This window comes from Eurosta solidaginis, chromosome 1 (assembly GCF_040869045.1).
Source record: "Eurosta solidaginis isolate ZX-2024a chromosome 1, ASM4086904v1, whole genome shotgun sequence".
NCBI lineage: Eukaryota > Metazoa > Arthropoda > Insecta > Diptera > Tephritidae > Eurosta > Eurosta solidaginis.
The window spans coordinates 292735509-292745560 of NC_090319.1; positions in this window are offsets into that span (position 1 = coordinate 292735509).

Consider the following 10052-nt stretch of genomic DNA (forward strand, 5'->3'; position numbering starts at 1 on the left):
AAATGGTTTTGCTGCGTTTGCCGGAAAATAATGTTGTGTTGTAGCAATGCTCGCCCCACCTAATAGCCGCGACCGATCACAAATTGTCATCAATATCCTCTAACGGGAGTCCAAGGAAACTTGCCGTTTCAACAGGGGTGGACCATAAGGAAAGGGGTGTTAGAGGCGTTGGTTCCACATTACAATTAAAGAGATGGTTGGTGTCATGTGGGGACACATTGCAAGCAGGGCATACATTTTGTATGTCGGGGTTGATTCTGGATAGGTAAGAGTTTAACCTGTTACAGTATCCAGAACGAAGTTGAGCAAGAGTGACACGGTTTCCCTGGGGAGTATGCGTTCCTCTTCTGCGAGTTCTGGATATTTTTCTTCAAGTACTGGATTCACCGGGCAATTCCCGACATAAAGGTCCGACGCCTGTCTATGGAGTTCACCAAGGACTTGCTTGTGTTTTTTCGCTTCATACGGCTGGGTTCTCAGGTGCCGTATTTCCTCAAAATGCTTACGGAGATGACTCCTTAGGCCCCTAGGCGGTTCTGGTTCGTCAATCAGATGTCTGTTGGGATGCCCAGGTTTCTGGGTATTCAACAGAAACTGTTTGGTCAGCATCTCATTTCTCTCCCTGATGGGGAGTATTCTCGCCTCATTATGCAGATGGTGTTCTGGGGACATAAGAAGACAGCCCGTGGCGATTCTGAGAGCAGTATTTTGGCAGGCATGTAGTTTCTTCCAGTGGGTGGTTTTTAGGCTTGCGACCATATGGGTGACGCGTAGCACGCAATCGGCTGGCTAATTGCTTTGTATGTGGTCAAGAGCGTTTCTTTATCTTTTCCCCAGGTACTGCCAGCAAGGGATTTGAGGATTTTATTACGGCTCTGAATTCTTGGAACAATTGCGGTTGCGTGCGCACCAAAATGTAGATCCTGATCAAACGTCACACCCAAGATTTTGGGGTGTAGGACAGTCGGTAGCGTAGTGCCATCGACGTGGATGTTCAATATGGTCGACATTTGGGGCGTCCATGTTGTAAATAAGGTCGCGGAAGATTTAGTCGGTGACAATGCCAGGTTTCGCGAGGCGAAAAAACTGGAGAGATCGGGAAGATAGCCGTTTATTTTATTGCATAGCTCATCGATCTCTGGGCCTGGGCCTGTGGCCATTATTGTGCAGTCATCAGCGTAGGAAACGATTGTGACTCCTTCCGGTGGTGAAGGTAGCTTAGATATGTAGAAATTAAACAAAAGCGGGGATAGGACACCACCCTGTGGCACCCCTTGTTTAATTCTCCTTTGTTTTGATGTTTCGTTTCTGAATTGCACCGATGCCTGCCGACCACCCATATAATTTGCGGTCCACCTTTTAAGACATGGGGGAAGGGTAGACCCTTACAGGTCTTGCAGTAACGAGCCATGGTTGACCGTATCAAAAGCTTTTGATAGGTCTAACGCTACGAGTACTGTTCTATGGTGGGGATATTGATTCAAACCGCAATTTATCTGGGTGCTAATGACATTTAGCGCGGAGGTAGTGCTATGGAGTTTTCTGAAGCCATGCTGATGAGGGGCTAGCTGCAAATGTGCTTGGAAATAAGGGAGCAAAATGGCTTCAAGCGTCTTTGCCACTGGCGATAGGAGAGATATCGGACGATATGACTCACCTACGTTAGCTGGTTTCCCAGGCTTTAGTAGCGGGACCACCTTGGCCATTTTCCATTTCTCGGGTATGACAAAGGTGGAAAGAGACAGGTTGAAGACATGCGCTAAATATTTGAAACCCTCTTTCCCTAGGTCTTTAAGCATCGGCATGGCTATGCCGTCTGGGCCCACTGCTTTGGATGGTTTAGCGCGACCAATGGCGTCCTCCACCTCTCTATCGGTGATGGTAATTGGTGACGCGCTGAGTTTGTGTTTATGTGCGTGTCTATTGGCTCTCCGTCTATCTTTGTCGACCGTAGGATGCATTATATATTGTCGGCAGAAAGCGCTCGCGCATTTTTTAGCATCCGACAGCACCTTATCGCCAAAGGCGATGGAAACTTTGTCTTTGTGCTTAGTCGGATTGGATAGGGACTTTACGGTGGACCAAAGTTTACCTACACCGGTAGAGAGGTTACAATCTCTTAGGTGCTCTTCCCATTTCGCCCGCTTGTGTTCGTCCACAAGCAATCTGATGCGTTGGTTTATATCCCTTATTTGGGGGTCGCCTGGATCAAGCTGTCTTATAAGGTCGCGTTCCCTCGCTAAGCTCGCGGCCTCCGCCGGGAAGTGGGACCGGATTTCGGGAATTCTCCCGGCGGGAATGAAATGTGCCGAGGCGGATTCAATGACCTTACGGAAGGCACGCTCCCCTTGGCGGGCATCAGTCGGGATAGGGAGGGCAGCAAAGCTGCTGTCTGTTGCGGATTTATATTCTTCCCACTTTCCTTTTTTGAAGTTTATGAAAGTGCGTTTTTCGGTGACGATGAAGTCGGCGGTACGCTCGAACGAAATAAGTATGGGCAGGTGGTCGGATGCCAATGTTACCATCGGCTGCCAGTTGACGCAGTTTACGAGTTCTGCGCTCACGATTGAGATATCTGGCGAGCTATGACAGCTTCCTACCATACGTGTGGGGGCGTCTCCGTTTATTGTGCAGAACGTCGTTTCGTCTATTTGATCCGCCAACATCTCACCCCTACTGTCCGCCCGCAAGTTTGAATGCCATAGGTCGTGATGGGCATTGAAATCGCCTAAGATAATGCGATTGTTGCCAGTGAGTAAGGCCTCGATATTAGGGCGGTATCCACTGGGACAACAGGTGACAGGAGGGATGTAGATGTTGATGATTTCTAGATTTGCATCGCCTGACCGGACAGATAGGTTTTGACGTTCTAAGACATTGTCCCTGCGGTCGATGCCAGGATCAAATATATGATATTGCACAGAGTGGTGTATAATAAACGCGAGGCCGCCTCCATTTCCGCACTCGCGGTCTTACCTGTGGACATTATAACCAGAGCAGGTCTGCAATGCAGATCTTGCTGTGAGTTTAGTCTCTTGAATCGCAGCAATGCGGATGTTGTGCCGCTTCATGAAATCGACTATCTCCGTAATCTTCCCACTTAGTCCATTACAGTCGAACTGCAGAATTCTGAAGTGCATGAGGGGTGACGCCGCCACCCTAGGGGTAAGTGACGGGTGACTACGCCTAGGTTGTGGAAGGCTAGGGCGCAATTGCTGTTGTGGCCTTGGGACTGGGCGCCCTTGGGCAAGCATTGGGGTACCCGGATGATTTGGGTTTGCGACCTGGCAACATGGCGCGATGAAACCCGTCGAGGGGTTGCCGTCGCGGAGACCAGAACATCTAGGAAAGTGGCACACCCAAGGCAGGAGCTGCATTGAGCGGATGTCGCAAACCTATATATTCTGTGCTGGCAGACGGTGCAAACGGAGGCAGGGACTAAGAGTCTGTTTCCCTGACCTGCACGATTGCTGCCAGAAAAGAGGGGGGGGGAGAAGAAGACGGGGGCAGGGCCTGATGCTCAGCATTGCTACCAGCTCTACTACGAAGGTAGTAGTTATGAGTGGTATCAGCTGTGTGAGTTGTTGGCGCCGTGGGGCGCGAGCAGCAGCGGGTACTTGTTGTGGCTTGCTGAGCAGCGAAGCTGCTGGAAGGTAGTGGGGATACGCTTAGGCGTAGACTACGGGACGCCCTTGAGCGTGAGCAGCAAGGAGCCACAAAAGATTTATAAAAGTTACGTGGACGTCGGGTTTTGGGATCAAGGCCAGAACAACCTGTCCGATGCAACCATCCCTTGCACGAGACACACTGAACAGAGTATGACCGTCCTAAAAAGATTCTTTTCTGGCAAATGCAGCAAAACCATTTCTCAGGGCCGGGGTCAGGAGACGGACCCGGATTGGGTTCGATACCTTCCCGGAGTAGAATATGTAGCAGTCCTGCTGCAAGGAGCTGCTGGGAGGATGACAATTTGTGGGAGGGACGAAACAAATTAAATGGGGTCACACTGAAATGACAGTCCTTGGTCGGGAAAAATCCCGAGTCGCTCCGGTACATAGAACCGACTGCCTTGGGAAGCGCCGGAAAATAATCTTTTAAGGTGGTCACACATGTCAGTGTGTCACGTGCTACGTATGGTTGTATCGACAGGTTGTTCTGGGCTAGACCCCAAAATCCTTGTAACTTTTTTATAAATCTTTTGTGGCTCCTTGCTGTTCACGCCCAAGGGCGTTCCGTAGTCTGCGCCTTACCGCCACAAGTACCCGCTGATGCTCGCGCCCTACGCCGCCACCAGCTCCCACTCATAACTTCAATCTCTGTAGTAGAGTCGGTAGCAATGCCGATTATCAGCCCCCGTCTTCTTCTCTTTCCGGCAGCAATCGCGTAGGTCAGGGAAACAGAATCTTAGTCCCTACCACCTTTTGCACCGTTTGCCAGCACAGAATATATACATATGTATGTTTGAGTCATCCGCCCAATGCAGCTCTTGCCTTGGATGGTGCCATTTTCCTAGATGTTATGGTCTTCGCGACGGCAACACCCCGACGGGCTTCATTGCGCCATGTTGCCAGGCCGCAAACCCAACAACACCGGGTACCCCAATGCTTACCCAGGGACGTCCAGTCCCAGGGCCACAACAACAATTGCGTCCTGGCCTCCCACAACTCAGGCGTAGTCACCCGTCACTTAGCCCTAGAGGGACGGCGTCTCCCCCGCTGCACTTTAGAATTCTGCAGTTAAACTGTAATGGATTAACTGGGAAGACCACGGAGATAGTCGATTGCTGCGATTCAAGAGACCAAACTCACAACAAGATCTGCTCTGCAGACCTGCTCTGGGTATAACGTCCACAGAAGAGATCGCGAGAGCGGAAATGGTGGCGGTATTGCGTTTATCATACACCACTCAGTGTAATACATTTTATTTGATCCTGACATCGGCCGCAGAGACAGCAGCAAATCTGTCCGGCCAGGCGATGTAAACCTAGAAATCACCAAATAAGGGATATAAACCAGCGAAATGGGAGGAGCACTTAAAGAGTTGTAACCTCTGCCGGTGTGGACAAGCTTTGGGCCACCGTAAAGTCCCTATCGAATCCGTCTAAGCACAACGACAAAGTTTCCATCGCCTTTGGCGACAAAGTGCTGTCGGATGCGAAAAAATGCACGAGCGCTTTCTGCCGACAATATGTAATGTATTCTACGGTTGACAAAGTTAGACGGCGGGCCAACAGACGCGCACACAAACATGAATACAGCGCATCCCCAATTACCGTCACCGCCAAAGATGTTGACGATGCCATCGTTCATGCTAAAGCAGTGGCCCCAGACGGTATAGCCATGCCGATGCTGAAAAAACTAGGCAAAGAGGGATTTAATTATCTAGCACATGTCTGCAACTTGTCCCTTTCCACCTTTGTCATCCCCGAAAAATGGAAAATGGCCAAGGTGGTCCCGCTACTAAAGCCTGGGAAACCAGCTAACATAGGAGATTCTTATCGTCCGATATCACTCCTATCGCCAGTAGCCAAGACACTTGAAGCCATTCTGCTTCCTTACTTTAATGCAAATTTGCCAATCATCAGCATGACTTTAAATGCCATTAATAATCAGATAAATTGCGGATTAAATCAAAACCCCCACCATAGGACAGTACTAGTTGCGTTAGACCTGTCAAAAGCTTTTGATACAGTCAACCATGGCACGTTACTGCAAGACCTGGAAGGGTCTTCCCTTCCCCCAAGTCCTAAAAGGTGGACCGCAAATTATCTGTCTGGACGGCAAGCATCGGTGGAATTGAGGAATGTAACATCAAAGCCAAGAAGAATTAAACAAGGGGTGCCACAGGGTGGTGTCCTATCCCCACTTTTGTTTAACTTCTACAAATCAAAGCTACCTTCACCACCAGAAGGAGTCAGTATCGTTTCCTACGCCGATGACTGCACAATAATGGCCCAGGCCCACAGATCGATGAGTAGCAAAATAAACAGATATCTCCCTGGTATCTCCAGTTTCTTCGCATCGGCGACCTTATTTAAAATATGGACGCTCCAAATGTCGAACATATTGAACATCCACGTCGATGGCACCACGCTGCCGATTGTCTTACACCCCAAAATCTTGCGTGTGACGTTCGATCAGGATCTACATTTTGGAGAGCATGCAGCCGCAATTGTACCGAAAATCCAGAGCCGTAATAAAATCCTCAAATCTCTTGCCGGCATTACTTGGGGTAAAGAAAAAGAAACGCTCATTACCACTTACAAAGCAATTGGCCAGCCGATTGCTGCTACGCGTCCCCGATATGCTCGCCAAGCCTAAAGACTACTCACTGGAAGAAGCTACTTACTTAATTGGCGCTTAACCATTTAAACGGTTATGGTCGCTCCTTCGCTCTGCCAACCTGCGCCAATTGGTCACACCAAGGGAGTTAAAATGTTCCTTCCAGCGGAGTGGGGCCGCCCTCTACCTCTGCTTCCATAAGCGGGTTCCGATAGCAACACTTTCTTGGCCGGAGCGTCATCTTTCATTCCCATAACATGGCCTAGCCAGCGCAGCCGCTGTGTTTTAATTCGCTGGACTATGTTGATGTCTGCGTATTGCTCGTTTAAATATTCTTCGGTACTCGCCACCGCCAGCGCTTAGAGGTCCATAAATCTTTCGAAGAACTTTTCTCTCCAACACTCCCAGAGCCGTTTAATCTGATGTTGTCATGGTCCATGCTTCTGCACCATATAGCAGGACAGGAACGATAAGTGACTTAAAGAGTATTATTTTCGTTTGCCGAGAGAGGACTTTACTTTTCAATTGCCTGGATTTTAGACCTGATGTTGTTGCTAGGGTTGATGCTGGTTCCCAAATAAACGAAGTCTTTTACTATTTCGAAATTATGGCTGCCAACAGTAGCGTGGTTGCCAAGGCGCTTATGCCCTGACTCTTTGCTCGATGACAGCAGGTACTTCGTTTTGTCCTCATTCACCATTAAACCCATCATACCGCTTCTTTTTCCAGCTTGGAGTAAGCAGAACTAACGGCGCGGCGCTTAGGCCGATGATGTCAATGTCATCAACATATTTATTTATTTATTTATTATTACCGCGTTTTAAGCCTAAAACTTTTATTATTACAAATTATAAGTACATTTTATAATAATAGGATCTCTAGAATTTGGGGTGTCGGAATGCATGAGATTCCGATCAGCACGGGAACTAGTGGTCCCAACGGGCGGATCTGGAGTCATCTCATTGGGAGGTTGGAAGGAACGTGTTCTCAATCCTGCCTTACTCCAAGACGTATGATTACACAGTTTTATTATTTATGCTGTCGGAATGCATTTGATTCCGGTCAACCCAAAAGCTAGCAGCTCAGCAGAATGAGCCACTCTTATCGGACGGTTGGAAAGGACGTGTTTCCAATCCTCCCTGTACCAGCTTTTATGTAAACATAATTAAAATATATTATTGTTTTATTATTTTTGTAGGAATATACGTGATTCGCATGAACACTCCAACTGTTTGGGTCGATAATTTCAGGAACTCTTTCCCAATTTGATTGCGAGCGATATATGTATTTGACCTGATGCATAAGGTTCCTCTGTGTCTGGATTGCCATGTACGCTCAAGGATCAGTAACATGAAATACAGATACAAAATATTTTATCTTATTGGAAGGGTTTTGCAATATTCTAATCAACTTTTTTTTGAAGGTGTTTAAGTTTTCACAATTTTTAACATGATTAGGTACCCTGCTAGACAGAGCTGACGGAAACTTCAGCACATTAACAAAATTTTAGACATCTCTAAAGGCTCCATTACTGATACTTAGCATAGACTTGACTTGGCTTGCGAACTGTCACTTACAGTTCTGTTAAATTAACATTGCATGTTTCTGATTACTCAAGACTTTACTTGACTTAGAAGTCTGTTGAATTTTGATTTTCTATGTAAGTTCTAAATGACGTTTACATTTTGAGATGCTATTTGTTTGTTTTCATTTCATTTTGACATTTTGTCATACAAATTGACATTTATTTAAAAATAAATTTCAACGCTGATTATGATGCCAGATTTTATGCGCCAAGTGGAGTATAATCGTGGCTAAGTTGCCAAGTTTACGCCAAGTCAAGTCAAGTCTATGCTAAGTATCAGTAATGGAGCCTTAACACACTCGCATACATTTTTCTCGTGTTCCTCTTTCTTTTGACATTTCTTACCGAAAGAAGAAGAAGAACGAACAGAAAGCCAAAAATGCGCGTCATTTAATTCAATCCTGAAATTTTGTTTGCTAATTTAATTAATACAGCGGTACCTGTTACAAAAAAGTGAGTAAATGAATAAGAGGCATGAATTCCAATTTTGACGCAGAGCAGATAACACATAGTCACGGAGCAAAATTTTTAAACAGCAAATCAGCATCAATATAACGGATTAAAAAGGAAAAAAAAATGTAATAAAAAATTTTTCTTTCTCGAGTGAAGCGGCTAATTTTTGTTATAAAGTTAACTTTAGTTGTTTTAAAAGTTAGTGTATGTGTGAAAAAGTAAGGTTTGTATGCCTTGTCTAAAAGCCAAATTAAACTTCCTTAACCCTAACGCCATAGTCGTAACCATACCCATATCCATAACCATCTCAATGTGATCGATTAATGGTGCCTTAACCTAAAAATCGTGAAAATTTCATAAAAATTATGAAAACGGAAAAAATTACAAACATATTCCACAAAAAATAAGTATCTTAGTCATAACGTATCCAAAACAATGAAGAAAATCTAAAAAAAAGTTATTAAATTCACCAACTCAAATATTTTTAGGTTATGGATATGGCGAGAAACCAAAAACCAATTGAATGGCTATGGCGTTAGCGTTATGGTATGGCACCATTAATCGATTACATTCCTTTCCATAAGGTAGGTTCGATCAGCTGATTTATATGGTTATGGCTTTATGGTTATAAGTCACCATTAATTCGCCCTTAACTGGTGAGTTTTTTCATGATTTTAACATACTTATAGTTAAATTGGTGTAATGGAGGAAACTTCGGTGTCTGATGAGTTAGACGGGCTTTTTTCTGGGTGCAATCCTTCCGTAAGACGGTTTGGGGAGGGGAGGACTCAGAGAAGGGTGCGTAGTGGGATAAAAAGACAAAATAGGCAAAAAAGTGACAAAAATTTGGACAGTGAGATCGACAGTGACACAGATAACGGTAGTGGTAAAAGACATAAAAAAAAAAACTAGGACAGAGCAGATTAAAATACCGTTTCAAGGTACAATTGTACCGAAAGGTGTACCTAAAACTCAGCAAAATCAAACTATAGAGAATAAAAATGTGGACAAAAATATGGATAGTGGTATAGACAATAAAAACAAAAATACTAAAGATGATTTGAATAAAGATTTTGTGGAAAATGTAAGTGTAACAGAGGATACTGTACCGAATGTACAGCTAGCCGTAACTGTTGAAGATTCTAATATGCAAAATATAGGGATGAACGTTAATGAAATGAATACAGTTGTGCAGTCAGATACAGTTATGTATAAGGAAAATCATAAAGGGGCGTTTTGGGTACTTTTTGATACTTCAAAAAGTTCTTTGTTCAATAATGAAACGGTAAAAAATGGTCTTTATTTTTATCAAAGGATTTTACATTTTAATATAATAGGTATTAAAGACATAATTGCAGTAGGTCGTTTTTTATATAAAGCTTCTTTCAGCTCATATCAGAGAGCTAATCAATGCTTAGATAATAAAGACCTGTAAGAAAAGGAAATTAGAGCTTTTATACAAAAAAATATGTTACAAACTGTGGGAGTAGTTACTCAAATTCCATTGGAATTTACGAATACTAATATCATGGAAAATATTGAATCAGAAGTTAAAGTTATGGAAATTTCTAGAATTACAAGGAGAGATCCAAATAATTCTGAGCAATTATTACCAACGTATGCTGTAAAGATCATTTTTGAAGGCAGTGAATTGCCGGAATTCATTAAAATTTTTTGTGTTATGCTGAAGGTTAAACATTATATTCCGAAAGTGCGCCAATGCTATAATTGTC